The sequence below is a fragment of the Stenella coeruleoalba genome, assembly GCF_951394435.1.
Source record: "Stenella coeruleoalba genome assembly, chromosome: 6".
NCBI lineage: Eukaryota > Metazoa > Chordata > Mammalia > Artiodactyla > Delphinidae > Stenella > Stenella coeruleoalba.
This window is the reverse complement of record NC_137151.1, coordinates 40,942,621-40,963,952: the sequence shown is the minus strand read 5'-3', so window position 1 is coordinate 40,963,952 and position 21,332 is coordinate 40,942,621. Positions and strand designations below refer to the sequence as shown.

At 37.9% G+C, this 21,332-nt stretch overlaps 1 long non-coding RNA gene across 9 annotated transcripts in view; it reads left to right on the top strand.

Annotated features, from left to right (window-relative positions):
* Positions 1 to 617: 617 nt before the first annotated feature.
* The window catches only part of LOC307188246, a 63,713-nt gene continuing 42,998 nt past the window's right edge, over positions 618 to 21,332 (top strand). For 7 of the 9 annotated variants that reach the window (XR_013828855.1, XR_013828856.1, XR_013828858.1 and 4 more), the window contains exons 1-3: positions 618 to 800; positions 2,197 to 2,306; positions 2,834 to 2,934. This is a non-coding gene — a long non-coding RNA (uncharacterized lncRNA). Of the gene's footprint in view, positions 801 to 2,196; positions 2,307 to 2,796; positions 2,935 to 21,332 lie in introns of all 9 variants that reach the window. The other 2 variants (XR_013828862.1, XR_013828857.1) reach the window with 2 other exon arrangements.

Here is a 21,332-nt window from a genome sequence, read left to right as displayed (position 1 = left end):
GTAGTTGTGGCGGGCAGACTTAGTTGCCCTGCAGCATGTGGAATCTTAGTTCCCCAACCAGGGATCGAACTTGCGTCCCCTGCATTGGGGGTGGATTCTTAACCACTGGACCACCAGGGAAGTCCCTGGAATTTTTCTTGCATTTAAACTTATTGCTAAATCTTTATTTCCAATGATATTTCAAAGTGTAAGTTTGTGATACCAACTAAAAATAGATTCATTTTTGAAGGAGTAGTAGAAGTAAAATGACAATTTGCCCCATGGGAGCCCAACCCTGAGGCGTAACAAACACATATCAACACCAGAACCACGAATGCTCAACCTTATGAGTGATATAGGGCACTTTACTAGTCTATGATTTGCCCCAAAGTTTGCTTGGCCAATAATCTTTAATTTCCATAATTGTATGATACAGAGATCGCTGATCTTTCTGTTGGTGACTTTGCAGCATCCACACATTAAAATTCAGGCATCTACTACGATTGTTTTTGACATTTTAATTCTATTACATTTGCTACTTAAATTTCAGTCTTTAAATACTATTGTATAAATCTGTCCATGCAAGGCAAGTGACTCAGCAGGTGTGATTGTCCTTTGTAATTTCTTTCCATAGAAAAGCACTAAAGGAATTTCAGTCTGTGATGCATACTGTTGTATAAGAAGTCTGGAAATCAAATTGGCCCGAAGTGGGAGAAATTTGGATATAATGACCAACCTACAAAAAATATTATTTCCATACTCCAGCTGAGGAAATCAAAGATCAGAGAAATTATCATATTCAATGAAATCTAATGAATAAGGTAAGCAAGGCAGGAAGGCTATGATGCAATCACAAGGCCTCATAGAGTCCTTGGAAAGAGCTAGAAATGATGAGGTTGGGTTGATTGGGCAAAGCTTTAGCATCTCTCATTTAGAGCAAAGCAACTTTGTGTGCAACTGACTTATGTTGTAATTTTAAGTAAAAATTTGTTTGAATAAAAGATAAGTAGCTTAGAAAATATGCTGCACAACACATAAGGGGATCAACCATCCTGGTTTGCCTTAGAACTAAGAACTTAGAACTAAGGAGGTTTCCAGGACACAAGAATTTCAGTGCTGTAATAGGGGAAATCCTGGGAAAATGAGGTTGGTCACCCTACTACTCCACCTTGATTTGTTGAAGCTAAAGATTTAGCAGTTGGGAAATAGTACACACTGAGAGATCTAATTTATGTGGGACATGACCTTGGTCCACAGCTTCATGTGATTCAGCATTGGGAGCATGTGTACGACTCCCCAGGTCTTGACTTAGTGCAAAAGAGATGTAGCTGCGTATTGACCCATCTGAATTTTTCTGTGTTCACCCTTTTCAGAAGCATGCATAAATATCTGCATATAGATATTAAAATCAGGTTGTTATAAATAAATACCTGTATGCAGATATTACTATTATATTGTTTTATCTTTCTTATTTCACTAGAGCAAGGGATTTCAAGTATTTTTTACTACAACCCAAAGTAAGAAATGAATTTTACAATGCCACTCAGTACACAGATCATATATAACTGGGACAAAGGTTTCATAAAGCATTTCAATGTTTCTTACTAGCCTTCAGAATACTACATGTAGGGACTTTAGGTGCTACTGAAGTTCAACATCATAGGCTTCCACTCCTGCAAACTGCCTCTCACACTGAATATTTATCTTATGGCATGAGGCTGTGGTTCTCAGACTGAATGGAGCATGAACGTCACCATGGAGCATGTTAAAGTTGGCAATATCATGGTACCTCACAGAGACCTTTATTTTGGGCTTGATTATGAGCTGGGGATTAGGAACTTGGTTTTAACAAGTAAGGTGGACATGGTGATTCTTTGGCCATGCTGAAGAACACTGCTTCAGGGCTATAGTCCCAAGCTATCCCATGGATTTTACATTGTCATTGATCTACTATTGTGCTATTAGTTATTCAACAAACCAGTATGTGCTCCAAAACTGTGAGAGATACTCACAGTGAGGGGTATAGGCCTCACATTACTGGAATGTAGTTAAAAGAAACGCAAAAATTGGAATATAATATCATTCTTATTAACAAACTTATATGAATGTTCAGTGCAAGGTTTGATTTTGTTTTCTCTGAACATTCTTATTATTCTTATTAACAAACTTATATGAATGTTCAGTGCAAGGTTTAATTTTGTTTTCTCCAAACAACAGGTAACCATTAGAGAAATGTGTGCAAAAAAGTGACACCATTTATTGCTGATTATAAAGATTGGTGTGCAGAGGGTGAGACAACGCTTCGGGAGTCTGTTGCAACAACCCAGGTGGGTGATGGTTGGTTAATGTGCTAAAGAGTAGGACTGAAGATGGTTCTGGGTGCTCAGGACACAAGAAGCACTGAGAGGCATAATTTCTCATTGTAGGTGAGGTAGACAAGCAGATGGTCATCCCAGTGCAGTGCAGCATGTTCTGTGCTACTCGTATTTACGAGTTACAGTGATTGCAGGAGGCAGCAACCCACTCAGAAACATTCTGGTATGCATCACAGCTCTATCTCAGAGCAAGCATTGGAGGGACTGTGGATAAGCATTTGGCCCCCAAAGCAAGGTGGCTGGAAAATAAAATGAGCTCAGAATCTTGAATTACCTTTTAATAAATGTTAGGTTATAACATTTAACATTGCAATAGATTAGTGACAAGGAGCATAACTTCCTTCTGTTTTCAATAGTGAAACCCATAGGCTCTAAATCTAGATTTATAAAAGGCAGGGATGCTATAGTATTTTTTCCCAATTTTTATAATCTTCTTTCACAGTCTATATATAATGGAATCATTTCTTGAAAATCCTCAGGACCTTCTCTAAGACAACCTGGAGATTGATGACTCACCTCCCTCTGACATTGCTGTTCAATTAGGTAGAGGTCAGGGAGACATCTGCTTCATATTTCAGCAGTGAGTATTAAGGTCTTCAATGAAAATGAAGGTCCCTAATTTTAGGTCTTGGCACGCAAAAGCAAATTCACCTTTCATTTATAAAATACGGTGGTGACAATTTGTTGACTTTCTCCACTAATTTCTTCATTTTAAATTTTTAAAAAGTCTCCCCTTATTATTTATTGCCTTATTTTGTTACTTTTAACTTCCCTCTGCGACCTTCCTGTTTACCCTCTTTTACATACAGCTTGACCTCTGGATCAAATGCAGTGGAGGGTCTCATTAAATGCTGAGCAGCCAGTTTTGACAAACTCTACTTTCACACAAGTTACACAAGAGAAATACATAATATAATTTTTATGGTTGACTGCCTTGAGAAAATTTAGCACAGCAGAAGCATAATTCATTCAAGAGAAAAAAGTCTCTTTAGCTGAGTTATTACCTGAGTGGAGCTCTGTAGCTGGAAATAACGTTTGAAAGCTTCTGCATACATAAGGAATACAAGTGGATTTGACTCATCAATCACGTGGCTAAGTTCAGAATCAGGGTTTAGGGGATTTCCCTCTAACGAGCAATAATAGTATTCATTGTACTTGTGTCTGATGTGACAGAGTTCCTGTCCTATACTTAACACATGCCAACTCATTATAATCCTAACAGCCCTATCATATGAACATTATTATCCCCACTTACAGATGGGAAAGCTGAGGATCAGAAAGGTTACATAAACTCCCACAGTGTCACATTGCTGGTAAACATCGAATCCAAGTCTGTTAAATTCCATAGCCGAAGCTTTTCCTATGACTTCTGTGAAATTTTTACTCTTCATCCTGATTAGAGAGTTTGTTCATCACTGAGTGCCTGTAAACCATCTATTTGATGTTCTGCACACTGTTTGTTGGTGCAAGCAAGAGAGAGTACTAAAAGTACAGCAAGAGGTAATCTGCTGCAAAGAGAAACAGTCAAAAGGTTTTAGTCTTCAGAAACTCCATACAGTGATCATACTAATAGAGCAGTAGATGAGGAGGACGGGAGCCAGAGCTGATTCTGAGGCTAATCGTCAAACACATGAGAATGTGTATTCCTTGCCAAATCATTTATTTGCGGTTGTTTGCAAAGTCTAATTGTATCACACTACGGAGGCTGAAATGCTAAGTAAAATGTGTCTTTGCCATATCTATCTATATATAGTGAGAGAGGGCTTTGATTTCCTCAATCCAGTATTTTCGTATATCCAATATAGTTATAAAGGTAGAACCACACTGCTGTGGCATTTTAAGAAAGAGTCATTTTGCAAGTAAATGAGAAATAAATATAGCTTGGAATGTATTATGCACTTTTTTCTACTTATTCCTGGCCTACCCCCTTTAAGCATCTAATTCATTTGCTTCATCTATGTTAGGACTTTTTGTTGCAAGAAGTAAACTTAGTTGTTCTTCAGGAAACAAAGGAAGGAAAGCGGTCGGTTACCAGAAGAATGAATCCTCAAAATGCATAGGTGTCAGGCACTTGGATTAGTACTAATCTCTCATCTCCACTGCTTTCTATGATTCTGGCTCACTCTTTATCGGTGAACTTTTTCTGCTATTCAGCCCACCTGACAAGCAGAAAATGGTCATGCAACGGTACCACGTTTTTACGTCACTAAAGAAACAACATAAAGGGACAGATATTTTTTGTACTAAGTTCAGTTTTCTTGAAAATGAACACCAATTTTCTTGTTTTACTCAGATTTCCAACTCTTGGCCAAATTAATGTGATCAAGTGCTCAAAAAATGCAAACATGATTTGGGGTTCCCCCATTTGGTATCTGAGGTCAAATGAGAATCACCCTGAGTAGAATAAATACTCCAAAGGTGATCCACTGTACCTTCTTTTGTTGATTTATTCAAATTACAGCCTCTGTGCCCAAAATATTTTCTTGTTCTCAAATTTCTCTCCAAGTATATTTATAATAAACCTTATCTAATTATATTTCTCCATCTTGACACAGTTGATGGGATGACTTTGGCTTTCTCATTTAACTGACCAAAATGGATCCCAGCATAACCATTTAGGTTATGGCAACAGAGGTCAATCTGAAAAGATTAAATTAGTCACACTAACATCTTGCTGAGATCAGAGAAACTCTGCTTTTGTCACTTATTACCTAACTTATAACCTATTTCCAGTCTGTGCAATCCCTGCATAAGAGCCCTACTTATCTACCTTTTTTTTTTTTCACTATATACCTTTTAATTCATAATACTTTTCCCATGTTCTTTGTGTAATTATTTTGTTTTCTGTTAACTGCAGAAATTTAAGGCCATCTGTTTTTATAAACCTATATAAACATATAAACCTCTTGACAATAGGGGTGGCATTCTAGTAGTTTTGCCTAAATACTTGTAAACTTCTTACAAGAAGGACTTGATATCTTTGGCAAAGATATTTCCTCTGGACTGAATGGATGTCTTTTGGAGGCCTTGTATCAGTACTGGTCTGAGCAGGGTCTATTTTCCCTTGATCATATTCACTAAAACATTCTTTTCCCAGGTGTCAGCTGCCTTCTTGCCACCATCACCTTAAGACCAGAGCATAGAATTTGATCACCAACCACTTAAGCATATATATCACCTCTTCTGTGACATATCCATAATAAAGTTTAAATTCAAATTTCATTTTTGTCTCTCTGCTATAGATCACTTACCAAAGTCATCCTTTCCTTTTTCAACTTAGCCTTCAACTTGTGCATTGTTTCCTTCTGCAATAATTTCAACTAGAGATTTACATGTAAACTAGATATGAGTAAATGCACACTCTGGAAGGCAGGAAAGAGGCAAGGAAACTATGGACAAAATCCCTAGTGCAAACTCTGGCCTTGAAATGTCTTCTCTTATGTAGTGAAAAAAAAAGTAAAAATTAGCTTGAATTTTAAACTTTGTTCTCTTTATATTGTAGTCCTCTTCTAAGACTGGACTACAGTTCCAGCAAATAATTCCACATAAGTATACCAATCTATTGTGTATCACCAAATTATACAAAGAATGATTTTTGCCAGCCTCATATCATATTGGGCTCTGAAAGAGAACACATGGTGGCAGCTCTGGGTGCAAGGCAACGCAGATTCTCCAGTTCCCAACAGCAGCTGTAGAGAGACTGTCAAACCCAGAGGAGCCATAGAAGACATTTGCCATGAACATATTAAGACCAAACTTTATGCTCTATAAATTAAGGCAACTTTGGAATGGGAAAAAGAAGAGGTTGAGAGACAACTGTTTTTATTTTGTGGACTGTTGTGCACATGAAGATGAGTTAACATTAATAGGAGAAAGAAAAGTTTTATGTTTAAATATAAAGACTCAAGACACTTTCATAGGAATTCAAAAAGCAAGGTAGTATACCACCATATGCCAAAAAATGAGGCCAGTGAGAACAATTGGCTGCTATGAGAACAGCATAACTCTTAAGGGAAAACAGAGGGCTAAGGCCACTCTCTTCCCACCATCTGGCTCCAAACTGTGGCTGTTAGTCAAGCAACTTTGGTAGGAAGTAGAAAGGGAGGTGCTTCAGCTTCTATAAGGGAATGAGATCTAACAGGGTAGTTTTAACCAGAAACATGCTGAGAGGGCTGGGATTACTCAGTAATGACTTGACGACTGAAGATCAAATTCCTAACAGGGATGGCAGAGAAAAAATTATACATACTAGAATTTTAGCAGTAATAACAGAATAATATGGAAGTTGGCATAAAGATTTGATGTAGGCTCTCATGGAACTGCTTTTGGCCGGAGGTATCAATTGTCAGGAGTAAAGGAGGAAGAATTGTTTCAGGGATGAAATGTTGGCAGTGCATAACTTCATAGTTTTGTGACACTCAAAATCATCAGATAAGTTAAACTTATAAAATGCCTGGCTTGGATATTTTGGGGGTTTTTTGTTGCTTTTTTTCTTATTTGTATTGTATCTGGTGAAAGCAAAAAGCTTATACTACATCTTGTGGAACAAAATTTAAACGATAGGCATGGACGAAAGTGTAGGAAGATGAGGCATCGGAGGAAGGTCGCAGGTGTACAATAATGATAGTCAAGCTCTGGATTTAATAAGCCATGAAACTGGGGGTTTGAGCCAATTTGGTAGCCATGTAATGAGGACTAGAGATTCCAAGTGAAATGTAGTTTACATATAACTTGCCCTTGTATTTTATTGTATTTTATTATTGAAGTATAGTTGATTTACAATGTCAATTTCTGCTGTACAGCAAAGTGATTCAGTTAAACATACATACATTCTTTTCCATATCCTTTTGCATTATGGCTTATTACGGGATACTGAGTATAGTTCCCTGTGCTATACAGTAGGACCTTGTTGTTTATCCATTCTATATATAATAGTTTGCATCTGCTAATCCCAAACTCCCACTCCATCCCTCCCCCAAACCCCTTCCCCCTTGGCAACCACAAGTCTGTTCTCTATATCTGTGAGTCTGTTTTTGTTCCATAGATAAGTTTATTTGTGTCATATTTTTTATATTCCACACATAAGTGATGTCATATGGTATTTGTCTTTCTCTTTCTGACTTACTTCACTTAGTATGATAATCTGTAGGACCATCTGTGTTGCTGCAAATGGCAGTTTCATTCTTTTTTATTGCTGAGTAGTATTCCATTGTATATATATGTGTGTGTGTGTGTGTGTGTGTGTGTGTGTACACACACACATCATCTTTATCCGATCATCTGTCGATGGAGGTTTAGGTTGTTTCCATGTCTTGGCTATTGCAAATAGTGCTGCTATGAACATAGAGGTGCATGTATCTTTTTGAATTATAGTTTTGTCCAGATATATGCCCAGGATTGGGATGTCAGGATCATATGGCAACTCTATTTTTAATTTTTTGAGGAATATTCATACTGTTCTCTATAATGACTGCACCAATTTAGATTCCCACCAACAGTGTAGGAGGGTTCCCTTTTCTCCACACCCTCTCCAGCATTTGTCATTTGTAGACTTTTAATGATGACCATTCTGACCAGTGTGAGGTGGTACCTCACTGTAGTTTTGGTTTGCATTTCTCTAAGAATTAACAATGGTGAACATCTTTTCATGTGCCTATTGGCCATCTGTATGTCTAACTTGCCCTTATATTTTAAATGTTCTCTTGATTAGTACTAAGACCTTTCAAGATGCAACATGCTATTCTGTCATAACCAATATTCATGATTCTGGAGAATATCTAGTTTTCCCAGCTCCTTCCTGTGCTTCTCAATCTTAACTACACATTAGACTTAACTAGGAAGTTTTTTAAAAGTCTTGATGCCCGGGCCTCTCTCCAAAATAATGCATCTCTTTGGGTAGTACCTGGACAAATGGATTTTTTCCCCCCAAGATCCCTATATGATTATCTAGCCCAACCAAAGTTGACTGACACAAGCACTGAATTTCCACTCAGGAGTTGCAGCCTTAACCTTCAACCTTTAAAAATGAAGGCAGCATTTTTGTATACCTGGAATCTGTTTCTTGTGTGTTATAATTTTCCATTCATTCATTATATCACTTTAAATAGCAGTGACTGCACTTCTTTTAGGTACCAGTATTATATTAGATACTGAAAATAAAGCGATGAGGAAAAATCTTAGCACCAGACTTAGTGGAGTTGATAGTATTATGGAGGAAATTTATGGGTGAAATAGTCACTAAAATAAAGATAGAATTACGAGTTGTAATACATGTTATAAAGAAAAGGTGTAGGTTTTGATGGGCATATAACAAGGATCCCTGATTTAGATTGGTGAGGGAGTGGGAATAATTTCTATGGAATTCTTTAAGCAGATACCTAAAGGGATGAGATATGAGTTACTTAAAAGAGTGTGGGAGGTAAGGGGATTCTGAGCAGAAGAACCATCTCGTACAAAACCCTGGAATAAGAAAGAGCAGCCATATATTTGAGGAAATGGAAGAAAGGCACTATGTTGGAAGCAAAGAAGATTATGAAAGATTAGTAAGGTATAAGCCTGGAGAAGTAACAGATGTCAGCTAAAGCAGGGTTTGGGCACCTTGCTAAGAATTTAGATTTTAAATTGCTTTTTTTTTTCTTTTTATTTGTATATTCAGTAGGACACCACTAAAAGGGTTTTAGGTAGTGGAGGCCATGATCTAATTTGCAAATTCAAAGATTATTCTGACATTCTGGCTGTTGTCTGGAGAATGATTTCAAAAGGGACAAATCTGAAGTAAGATCGGGTCATAGACAATTGCACTAGTTCAAGTATAAGATGACAATAATGTGAATCAAAGAGTTACAGAAACAAATGGGTGAAATTGAGTTATAGTTTGAGAAAAAGATTGTGGTAGGGAGAAGGAAATGTTACAGGATTCTGGACCTTCCACTTACTACCTGTGAGACAGGAGGAAGTTATTTAACCTCTCTAGACCTCGATATATTCATCTATAGAATGAGGAAAATGCTATTTCTTTCTTAATGTCTAAACAAATATATAGTAGTCAACTGTTGATCTCCAAAAGACCAGCAGAAAAAAATATTTTGATCTAGTAAAACTTAGTTTAGTAGATTTACTAAATGGAGATCACCTTGACAGAGTCTTAGTATCTCCTCAAAAGAAGCATGAGATATTTATATCATTTTAGGGCATGAATTGAGTGATTTTAAGGTGGACCTTGCAAGTCGCTAGAGCGGTTGGGATTGGGCAGAGTATGACAGTGGCTTTCGATTGATGGGCATAGCAATGTGGAGTAATTCTTTACGTTGCTCTTGAGGGGTGAACTATGAGAGTTAATTCACAGTCTTATCTTTCAGGGACAATCAGCTAGTTTTTGCTGTTTTTTTATCAATATCGTTTAGCACATGTATGGGAAACAATGCCAATTCCACAATTGTTTAACATGAGAACAGGTAGTGTTTTCAAATCCTTTTAAGATGTTAACATGCAGGAATTTCAGAGTTTTTAAAGAGGGGAGTTCCCTGGTGTCCTAGTGGTTAGGATTCTGGGCTTTCACTGCCATGGCCAGGGTTCAATCCCTGATCGGGGAACTGAGATCCCTCAAGCCGTGTGCCGTGGCCAAAAAAACAGAACAAAAACAAAAACATAATTACTAAAATAAACCAATATATTGAGACATTATATATTCCAATAACATCCAAGTTGATCTCTGTCCGATATATATATTTCATAAAAGAAGGAGTTATTAAAACAAAATGCCAAATAATAATAATTTTAAAAGTTAAACAGTGATAAATAAATACTTAATATTATTTAATATTTAAATTATTTAATATTAATATTTAAATGTTGTAATTCTTAGACCATGCAAGCACTACTATTATCTTCACATTGAGTGTTAGGGTACATGATGCTACATATAAATTCATTTTATTTTTTAACTATGAATATATTTTTCTGCTTGATCTGATTTTGATTTACTGTTAAAATCAATATTGATTTTGTTAACTCAGATTTTAAATCTGTTTTGATTTCATATCAGAGTACTGTCCAACAATATGCACATCTGCTTCTCCTTGAATCTCTTCTGTTAAGGTATTTACAAATAACTATAGGCTAAAGCAAATATTCACACAGAAAATCACCGGTGAATAATCATAGATAATATTAAAATAACATGGTCCTTGTAGCAAGGCAAATAGCGCTACACAGAATAACATTTCAAAATTATAAAATTTAGGACTTACTTTGCTTCTAAAACTTATTTCTTACTAATACAATACAATTTGTAGAAAAGGTACAGTGCCTGGAGACTTATTAATTTTTTTATAAGATTGACTTACCATTAACAGCAGACAGGTTCATGAAGACATACTTATAACACAGCAATTATGGCTATAAGCAAGACTGAGTGGTTAGATTGTGACCAGACCTTTTTCCTAGAAATGTCCAGCCTTAGGCTTCAACACTGAGTGACAGTGCACCCAGTTCTTCTTTTCTCTGTGACACTAGTGGATTACCCTGCACTATTCTATGTTTCTTGTTAGGTTTTAATTCTTACAGGATTATTAAAATATTATAACAGTTTCCTGATTTCTTGCCTGGTTTTTCTAGGGATATAGGATTTGGAAAAACACTTACATTTCCAGAGAAATTACAAAGGAATTAATACGTGGAAACACTGTTCCTATTCCTATTTATAGGATTATAAATATAGGATTATGGGGGTTTCTGGTCAGTTCTAACAGTTGATGAACATTAAACACTTAAAATAACACCTCAAAAACATTAAATGCCCAATAATTTTACCTGTAATTATTATTATTGGGGCAACTATTTGATGAAGTGGTCACTTACTGAGCAAAGGATCTGGTTGAGAAAAGAAAGGGAAGGTGAAGAGTTCTGTTTGGGGTGTTAAGTTTAGGATGCCTGTGGAATACTCTAGGGGAGATATCAAAGAGGTAGTTGGGCATAGGGCGTGTAGCTAGTAAAGGCTAATGTGGAGTAATAAATATTTCTGGTATGTAGATATTATTTATTTAAATTCATGAATGAGAATAAGGTCACATACAAATGCAGTACAGTGTGAGGAAAGAAGAAGGCCAGGCTCAGGTACCGACTGAGATCTCTGGTCATCTGTGTATCCCCTGAACTGCATTTTCCATCCACATTGTTTTATCCTTTTAGTACAAGTGGACTGATTTTTAGTTTTTCCTAATAGTAGGCTGCCTATGCTCGGAAAATTACTTGGTCTAGATCCTAGTATCCTGCCTCACACTTGCTATTCTCTCTCTTTGAGCGTGGACCACCTGTCTTCACTTACTATTCTCTCGCCTTGAGCCTGAACCACCTGTCTTCGATATTCTGCTAAGGTCCTGTCCCAACCTGATTAGATCCAGAAATTTGACATTGACCTTGAGTACTCTTCCCTTTTCACCTACTGTGCTACATCCACTGAACTGGGCTATGTTGACCACCTGTAACAAACTGAATCAAGCCTTTGATAGCCACATGCTTTTGAAGTCCTACCTATTCCTGACTTGTCCTTATTTCCATTTGTATATTTCCCAGAATGCATTTTGGCCATCTATCTAATGGTAACAGTCTTTGTAAAGGGCAATTATTTTTTGAGAGAAGGCATTGCACCATCGAGAAAAAATATAAATGTATTTTGTGTTATTTCTATTTTAAATATTTTTTAAATTTATATTGGAGTATAATTGCTTTACAATGTTGTGTTAGTTTCAGCTGTATAACAAAGTGAATCAGCTATATGTATACATATATCCCCATATCCCCTCCCTCTAGCGTATCCCTCCCAACCTGCCTATCCCACCCTGCTGGGTGGTCACAAAGCACTGAGCTGATCTCCCTGTGCTATGCAGCTGCTTCCCACTAGCTATCTATTTTACATTTGGTAGTGTATATATGTCAATGCTACTCTCTCACTTCGTCCCAGCTTACACTTCCCCTCCCCGTGGCCTCAAGTCCATTCTCTATGTCTGCATCTTTATTCCTGTCCTTCCCTTAGGTTCCTTCCTTCTGCATCTTTATTCCTGTCCTTCCCCTAGGTTTTATTTTTGTTGTTTTTGTTGTTTCTTTTAGATTCCATATATATGTGTTAGCATACAGTATTTGTTTTTCTCTTTCTGACTTACTTCACTCTGTATGACAGACACTAGGTCCATCCACCTCACTACAAATAACGAATTTCGTTTCTTTTTATGGCTGAGTAATATTCATTGTATATATGTACTGCTTCTTCTTTATCCATTCATCTGTTGATGGACACTTAGGTTGCTCCCATGTCCTGGCTATTGTAAATAGTGCTGCAATGAACATTGTGGTACATGGTTCTTTTTGAATTATGTTTTTCTCAGGGTATATGCCCAGTAGTGGGATTGCTGGGTCATATGATAGTTCTAGTTTTAGTTTTTTAAGGAACCTCCATACTGTTCTCCATAGTGGCTCTATCAATTTACATTCCTACGAGCAGTGCAAGAGGATTCCCTTTTCTCCACACCCTCTCCAGCATTTATTGTTTGTAGACTTTTTGATGATGGCCATTCTGACCAGTGTGAGATGATATATCATTGTAGTTTTTTGTTTGTTTGTTTGTTTGTTTGTTTTTGCAGTACACGGGCTTCTCACTGCCGTGGCCTCTTCCGTTGCGGAGCACAGGCTCCGGACGCGCAGGCTCAGCGGCCATGGCTCATGGGCCCAGCCGCTCCGCGGCATGTGGGATCTTCCTGGACCAGGGCACGAACCCATGTCCCCTTCATCGGCAGGCGGACTCTCAACCACTGCACCACCAGGGAAGCCCTCATTGTAGTTTTGATTGGCATTTCTCTAATGATTAGTGATGTTGAGCATCCCTTCATGTGTTTGTTGGCAAACTGTATACCTTCTTTGGAGAAATGTCTTTTTAGAATTCAGCCCATTTTTGGATTGAGTTGTTTGTTTTCTTGATATTGAGCTGCATGAGCTACTTGTATATTTTGGGGATTAATCCTTTGTCATTTGCTTTGTTTGCAAATATTTTCTCCCATTCTGAGGGTTGTCTTTTCATCTTGTTTATGGTTTCCTTTGCTGTGCAAAAGCTTTGAAGTTTCATTAGGTCCCATTTGTTTACTTTTGTTTTTATTTCCATTTCTCTAGGAGGTGGGTCAAAAAAGATCTTGCTGTGATTTATGTCATAAAGTGTTCTGCCTGTGTTTTCCTCTAAGAGTTTTATAGTGTCTGGCCTGACATCTAGGTCTTTAATCCATTTTGAGTTTATTTTTGTGTATGGTGTTAGGGAGTGTTCTAATTTCATTCTTTTCCATGTAGCTGTCCAGTTTTCCCAGCACCACTTATTGAAGAAGCTGTCTTTTCTCCATTGTATGTTGGAAGATTTTTAATCACAGTTTCAATTTCAGTGCTTGTTATTGGTCTGTTTATATTTTCTGTTTCTTCCTGGTTCAGTCTCGGAAGGTTGTGCTTTTCTAAGAACTTGTCCATTTCTTCCAGGTTGTCCATTTTCTTGTAGTAGTCTCTCATGGTCCTTTGTATTTCTGCAGTGTCAGTTGTTACTTCTCCTTTTCATTTCTAATTCTGTTGATTTGAGTCTTCTCCCTTTCTTTCTGGATGAGTCTGGCTAAAGGTTGATCGATTTTGTTTATCTTCTCAAAGAACCAGCTTTTAGTTTTAATGATTTTTGCTATTGTTTCCTTCATTTCCTTTTCATTTATTTCTGATCTGATCTTTATGATTTCTTTCCTTCAGCTAACTTTGGGGTTTTTTTTGTTCTTCTTTCTCTAATTGCTTTAGGTGTAAGGTAAAGTTGTTTATTTGAGATGTTTCTTGTTTCTTGAGGTAGGATTGTATTGCTATAAACTACTCTCTTAGAACTGCTTTTGCTGCATCCCATAGGTTTTGGGTCATCATGTTTTCATTGTCATTTGTTTTTAGGTATTTTTTGATTTTCTCTTTGATTTCTTCAGTGGTCTCTTGGCTATTTAGTAGTGTGTTGTTTAGCCTCCATGTGTTTGTATTTTTTTACAGTTTTTTTCCTGTAATTGAAACCTAGTCTCATAGCGTTATGGTCAGAAAAGATACTTGATATGCCTGTAATTGATATCTAGTCTCATAACGTTATGGTCAGAAAAGATACTTGATACAATTTCAATTTTCTTAAATTTACCAAGGCTTGATTTGTGACCCAATATATGATCTATCTTGGAGAATGTTCCCTGAGTACTTGAGAAGAAAGTGTATTCTGTTGTTTTTGGATGGAATGTCTTATAAATATGAATTAAGTCCATTTTGTTTAATGTGTCATTTAAAGCCTGTGTTTCCTCATTTATTTTCGTTTTGGATGCTCTGTCCATTGGTGAAATTAGGGTGTTAAAGTCCCCTACTATGATTGTGTTACTGTCGATTTCCCCACTTATGGCTGTTAGCATTTGCCTTATGTATTGAGGTGCTCCTATGTTGGGTGCATTAATATTTACAACTATTATATCTTTTTATTGGATTGATCGCTTGATCATTATGTAGTGTGCTTCATTGTCTCGTGTAGTAGTCTTTATTTTAAAGTCTATTTTGTCTGATATGAGATGAGAATTGCTGCTCCAGCTTTCTTTTGATTTCCGTTTGCATGGAATATCTTTTTCCATCCCCTCACTTTCAGTCTGTATGTGTCCCTAGGTCTGAAGTGCGTCTCTTGTAGACAGCGTATATATGGGTCTTCTTTTTGTATCCATTCAGCCAGTCTGTGTCTTTTGGTTGGAGCATTTAATCCATTTACATTTAAGGTAATTATTGATATATATTTTCCTATTACCATTTTCTTAATTGTTTCAGGTTTGTTTTTGTAGGTCTTTTCCTTCTCTTGTGTTTCCTGCCTAGAGAAGTTCCTTTAGCATTTGTTGTAAAGCTGTTTTGGTGGTGTGGAATTCTCTTAACTTTTGATTGTCTGTAAAGGTTTTAATTTCTCTATCGAATCTGAATGAGATCCTTGCTGGGTAGAGTCATCTTGGTTGTAGGCTTTTCCCTTTCATCACTTTAAATATGTCCTGCCACTCCCATCAGGCTTGCAGAGTTTCTGCTGAAAGTTCAGCTGTTAACCTTATGGGGATTCGCTTGTATGTTATCTGTTGTTTTTCCCTTGCTACTTTTAATATTTTTTCTTTGTATTTAATTTTTTTTTTTTTTTTTTTTTTGGCGGTACGCGGGCCTCTCACTGTTGTGGCCTGTCCCATTGCAGAGCACAGGCTCTGGACGCGCAGGCTCGGCGGCCATGGCTCACAGGCCCGGCTGCTCTGCGGCATGTGGGATCCTCCCGGACCAGGGCACAAACCCATGTCCCCTGCATCGGCATGCGGACTCTCAACCACTGTGCCACCAGGGAAGCCCTGTATTTAATTTTTGATAGTTTGATTAATATGTGTCTTGGTGTGTTTCTCCTTGGATTTATCCTGTATGGGACTCTCTGCACTTCCTGGACTTGATTGACTGTTTCCTTTCCCATGTTAGGGAAGATTTCAACTATAACTTCTTCAAATATTTTCTCAGACCCTTTTTTTTCTCTTGTCTCCTGGGACCCCTATAATTCAAATGTTGGTGCATTTAGTATTGTTGCAGAGGTCTCTGAGATCGTCTTCAATTCTTTTCATTCTTTTTTCTTTATTCTGCTCTGGGGCAGTTATTTCCACTGTTTTATCTTCCAGGTCACTTATGCATTCTTCTGCCTCTGTTATTCTGCTACTGATTCCCTCTAGAGAATTTTTAATTTCATTTATTCTGTTGTTCAACATGGTTTGTTTGCTCTTTAGTTCTTCTAGGTCCTTGTTCAATGTTTCTTGTATTTTCTCCATTTTATTTCCAAGATTATGGATCATCTTTATGGTCATTATTCTGAATTCCTTTTCAGGTAGACTGCCTATTTCCTCTTCATTTGTTTGGTCTGGTGGCTTTTTACCTTGCTCCTTCATGTGCTGCATATTTCTCCATCTTCTCATTTTGTTTAACTTACTGTGTTTGGGTCTCCTTTTCACAGGCTGCAGGTTCATAGGTCCTGTTGTTTATGGTGTCTCTCCCCAGTGGGTGAGTGGTTCAATGGCTTGTATAGGCTTTCTGGTGGAGGGGACTGATGCCTGTGTTCTGGTAGATGAGGCTGGATCTTGTCTTTCTGTTGGGCAGGTCCGCGTCTGGTGGTGTGTTTTGACGTGTCTGTGAACTTAGTATGATTTTCAGCAACCTCTCTGCTAATGGGTGGAGTTGTGTTCCTGTCTTGCTAGCTGTTTGTTATGGCACGTCTAGCACTGGAACTTGCTGGCCATTGGGTGGAGCTGGGTCTTAGCGTTGAGACGGACATCTCTGGGGGAGCTCTCGCCAATTGATATTATGTGGGGCCAGGAGGTCTTTGGTCTAGTGTCTTGAACTCGGCTCTCCCACCTCAGAGGCTTAGGCCTGACCCCAGGCTGGAGCACCAAGACCCTGTCAGCCACACGGCTCAGAAGAAAAGAGAGAAAAAAAGAAAGAAAATAAATAAAAAATGAATAATAAGGTTTTTTAAGTATTAAAATAAAACAATAAAAAAATTATAATAATAAAAAAAAAGAGAGAGCAACCAAACCAAGAAACAAATCCACTGATGATAACAAGCACTAAAAACTAAACTTAGATAAACATAAAAATCAGAAACAAATCAGTCACAGATGGCAAACCCCAAGTCTACAGTTTCTCCCAAAGTCCACCCTCTCAGTGTTGGGATGATTCGTTGTCTATTCAGGTATTCCACAGGTGCAGGTACATCAAATTGATTGTGGAGATTTAATCCACTGCTCCTGAGGCTGCTGGGAGAGATTTCCCTTTCTCTTCTTTGTTTGCAGAGCTCCTGGGGTTCAGCTTTGGTTTTGGCCCTGCCTCTGCGTGTAGGTCGCCCTCAGGCATCTGTTCCCACCCAGCCAGGATGGGGTTAAAGCAGTGGCTGATTAGGGGGCTCTTGATCATTCAGGCCAGGGGGAGGGAGTGGTACGGTAGTTATAATTGGAATGCAGGGCGAGCCTGCGGCAGCAGAGGCCAATATGACATTGCAACAGCCTGAGGCGCACAGTGTGTTCTCCTGGGGAACTTGTCCCTGGGTCATGGGACCCTGGCAGTGGTGGGCTGCACAGGCTCACGGAGGGGTTTGGATAGTGACCTGTGCTTGCACACAGGATTCTTGGTGGCTGCAGCAGCAGCGTTAGCGTTTCATGCCTCTCTCTGGGGTCCGAGCTGATAGCCGCGGTTCATGCCCATCTCTGGAGCTCGTTTAGGCCGTGCTCTGCCTTCTGCGCGCAGACAGGGAAGGAATCACCTCTCCTTGCACGGCCCGAAACAATGGTCTCTTGCCTCTTAGGCATGTCCAGACTTTTCCCGGACTCCCTCCCGGCTAGCTGTTGCACACTAGCCCCCTCAGGCCGTGTTCATGCAGCCACCCCCAGTCCTCTCCCTGGGGTCTGACCTCCGAAGCCGGAGCCTCAGCTCCCAGCCCCCACCTGTCCCGGCAGGTGAGCAGACAAGCCTCTCAGGCTGTTGAGTGCTGGCCGGCACTGATCCTCTGTGTGGGAATCTCTCCGCTTTGCCCTCTGCACCCCTTTTGCTGTGCTCTCCTCCGCAGTTCCGAAGCTTTCCCCCCCTCCCCATCTCTGCCAGTGAAGGGGCTTCCTAGTGTGTGGAAACTTCTCCTCCTTCACAGCTCCCTCCCAGAGGTGCAGGTCCCATCCCTATTCTTTTGTCTCTGTTTTTTCTTTTTTCTTTTGCCCTACCCAGGTACGTGGGGATTTTCTTGCCTTTTGGGAAGTCTGAGGTCTTCTCCCAGCGTTCAGTAGGTGTTCTGTAGGACTTGTTCCACATGTAGATGCATTTTTGATGTATTTGTAGGGAGGAAGGTGATGTCCACATCTTACTTCTCCGCCATCTTGAAGGTCCCTCTTTTTTAAATATTTTCTATACCTTAGCTTTCTTGGTCGTACAGAAATATCACAGAATGGAGCCAGAAGACTTTTGTTGTAATTTAACTCTTATGAGTTTTACTATCAATACACAGTATAATTTTAGACAAATAACACTATCTGTTTTTCATCTGAAAATTAAATGTAGTTATATTGTCCCAGGAGCCTCCAACATATTGGTAGAACAAAACAAAACAAAACAAAACAAAAAAGTGAAGGTGCTTTACAATTTATAATTTACAATTTATAATTGCTAAATGAGTTAAATCTTTTATTAGCATGAGTGATGAATATATTTTCAGAAATAAAAGTTATTTTTTTCTTTTCTATTTATAGTTTTTTTGTTTAATATCATACATAATTACTTTTAATTTTTTTCTTAAGTAAAATAAAATTTTCAAGAACTTTGAGTGTAATGGACTAAACATGTTCTTCCAAAGGAAGCTTTAACTCCATTGTGACTTGATTTAGAAATAGGGCTCATAAGGAAGTAACTAAGGTGAAATGCAGTCATAAGGTTGGGGGCCTAATCCAATAAGTGTTCTTATAAGAAGAGACATAAGAGAGCTCTATCTCCATATGCAAAGAAAGAAGAGGTCATGTGAACACACAGCAAGAAGGCAGCTATCTGAGAGTTAGGAAGAAAGCTCTCCCCAGAAACCAAACCCTGCTGGACTTTGATCGGGAACTTCCAGATTTGAGAGACATAAATTTCTGTTGTTTAAGCCATCCAACCTATAGTATTTTGTTATGGCCATAGCTGATATTAATAAACTAAATTATTATGTAGTAAATGATCCTTTCCTGTGCCTCCCCAAATTTCTGGTAACATATTATTTACACTATGTCGAAATTGGGCTTACATTATAGTCTCATCACTTGAATATAATCTTTGAGGGCTGGAGCTATATTGTTTTCAAGATTGTATCCCATTATAAAGTATATTGCTTAACACAGTGGGTACTTAGTAGGTGCTGGTTACTGCAAGTAATGTAGTATATGAACTCTAGGTCTATTACCATGGAAGAGTTTTGTTCTGGTTTTGTTGTTGTTTTTTTTGCATAATGATAGTTCTAGATCCATTTGTAAGAGATAGTTTGCTTGCTTTGTTTGTTTTTTGCTGCTTTGATTACCTAATTTTGCTGATAGTGCTTTAACATGATCCACACTTCATAGTGAGTAGATTTTGTTGCAATAAAATTATATCACAATCATTATTCTTCAGTAACCTCTTGTTCAATAAATAAACTAGGTAATATGAAAAGCACTGATTTCTGGATAGGTAACTACACTATCTTAGATACAAAGTCAAGAATCTAATTTGACAAAAGAAGAGAAATGTAAAACGGCAATACTCAGGCATGCATGAGTAAGCCACAAAAGACCAGAATCCTGCAAAACCATTCTACATGCAAGAGTGACAAGAGGAGAATGAGGGACCAATGCTACATGAATACAATAGCCAGCGCAAGAACACATTAGAATATAAAAGAGGTCATTCTTACTCTTTTTAATAGATTGGCTTCAGTAATAGTGTTTTTGCTGATATTGGAAAACTGCAGTTCTTCAGCCAGCATTATATTATGCGTGTCAGAAAAAAGGGCAATGTGTTTCATCTAAGCCAGAAAAAAAAAAGGAAGGGAGAGAGGAAGGAAGGAAGGAAAAAAGAAAGTGTGTGTGAATGTGTGTTATATTGTGGTTTGTGGAGGAATGCATAAGAAAACTAGAAGATAATATGGACAATTCCATTGTTAGTTTTCAGTGACTTAAGGGGTGATAAGCCTTGCTCTCTTGCCTAGGTTATTAACATGGAGAGCAAAAGACAAGGTAACTGAAATCCTGTTACTCACTATCTAGTGATAACATTTAGAAGAGAGGATTTTTAGTTAACATGATGTTTCCTGATTTGGTGTTCAGCTGACAGTGACTCTCCTACTGGATGTTGGTAGATATACTGTGGGGAAAAAAGTATTTTGAAGCCACATGACTTTGGATGTCAATAAAAGATAACAAAGGCAAACAATATTATTTACAATATTATATTACATTGAAGTCTTGGCACAATTCTTCAGTAATATATATTGCGAATCTCTGAGTGCAATATGATATTAGAAAATGGAACCCTCTACCAAAAGTATAGCATCTATTAATACTAGATGAGAAAGTGCTGGATTAGAATCTCTTGACATGTCAGAAATTTTGTCAAAAGTTCTAGATATTTTAGGAATGATTTTCAGCCAGCACAGTTTTTATTAAAACTCTATCATGAAACTTTTGACCCAGTAGCAATAAACACACTTCATATCTGGATATTAATTTGTAAATATAAAAGGAACCAGAGTTCTTTAAAGAACAGGTTGATTCCAGGTCTGGAGCAGGATAAAATACAAGAAAAACCTGGAGAATCTTGGGGTGCCAGAAAGTAAGGAAATGCAAAAAAACAAGCAAACAAAATGATGGCTCCAAAGTTGGAGCAATTAGGTCAACAAAACAAATAATGATAGTATTGATTATAACCCAAAGAATAAAATCAATATTCGTAATAAATTAATGAAATGAGTGAAGAAGGGAAGGAAGGAAGGAGGAAAGAAGGAAGGAAGGAAAGGGGGGGAGAGAGAAAGGAAGGAAAGAAGGAAAGCAGGATGAAAGAAGGTGTAAAGGAAAAGCAAGAGCTGTTCTTTACTGAAGAATTCCAATTAATACATGTAGAAGAAATATGCAAAATAGAAAATGACCATTATAATACCATAGTGATTTTGCAGCAGTTAAGTTTCACCAATGGGTATTAAAATTAAAGGGTGAAAACTTAAGGGGAGTGAAATATGTGCAGAGTCTCAAAGTATCTCTCAAAGAATTTAGTAATTACAAAGGAATAGATAGTAACTTTACAGGAAGATTCTGGCAGACACTCTCTTAAGCAAATGATCCAGAGTAACACCATCAGTATTATATATGAATGTCATGTGACACTGAATGTGATGTCCTGAGTAGGGCACAT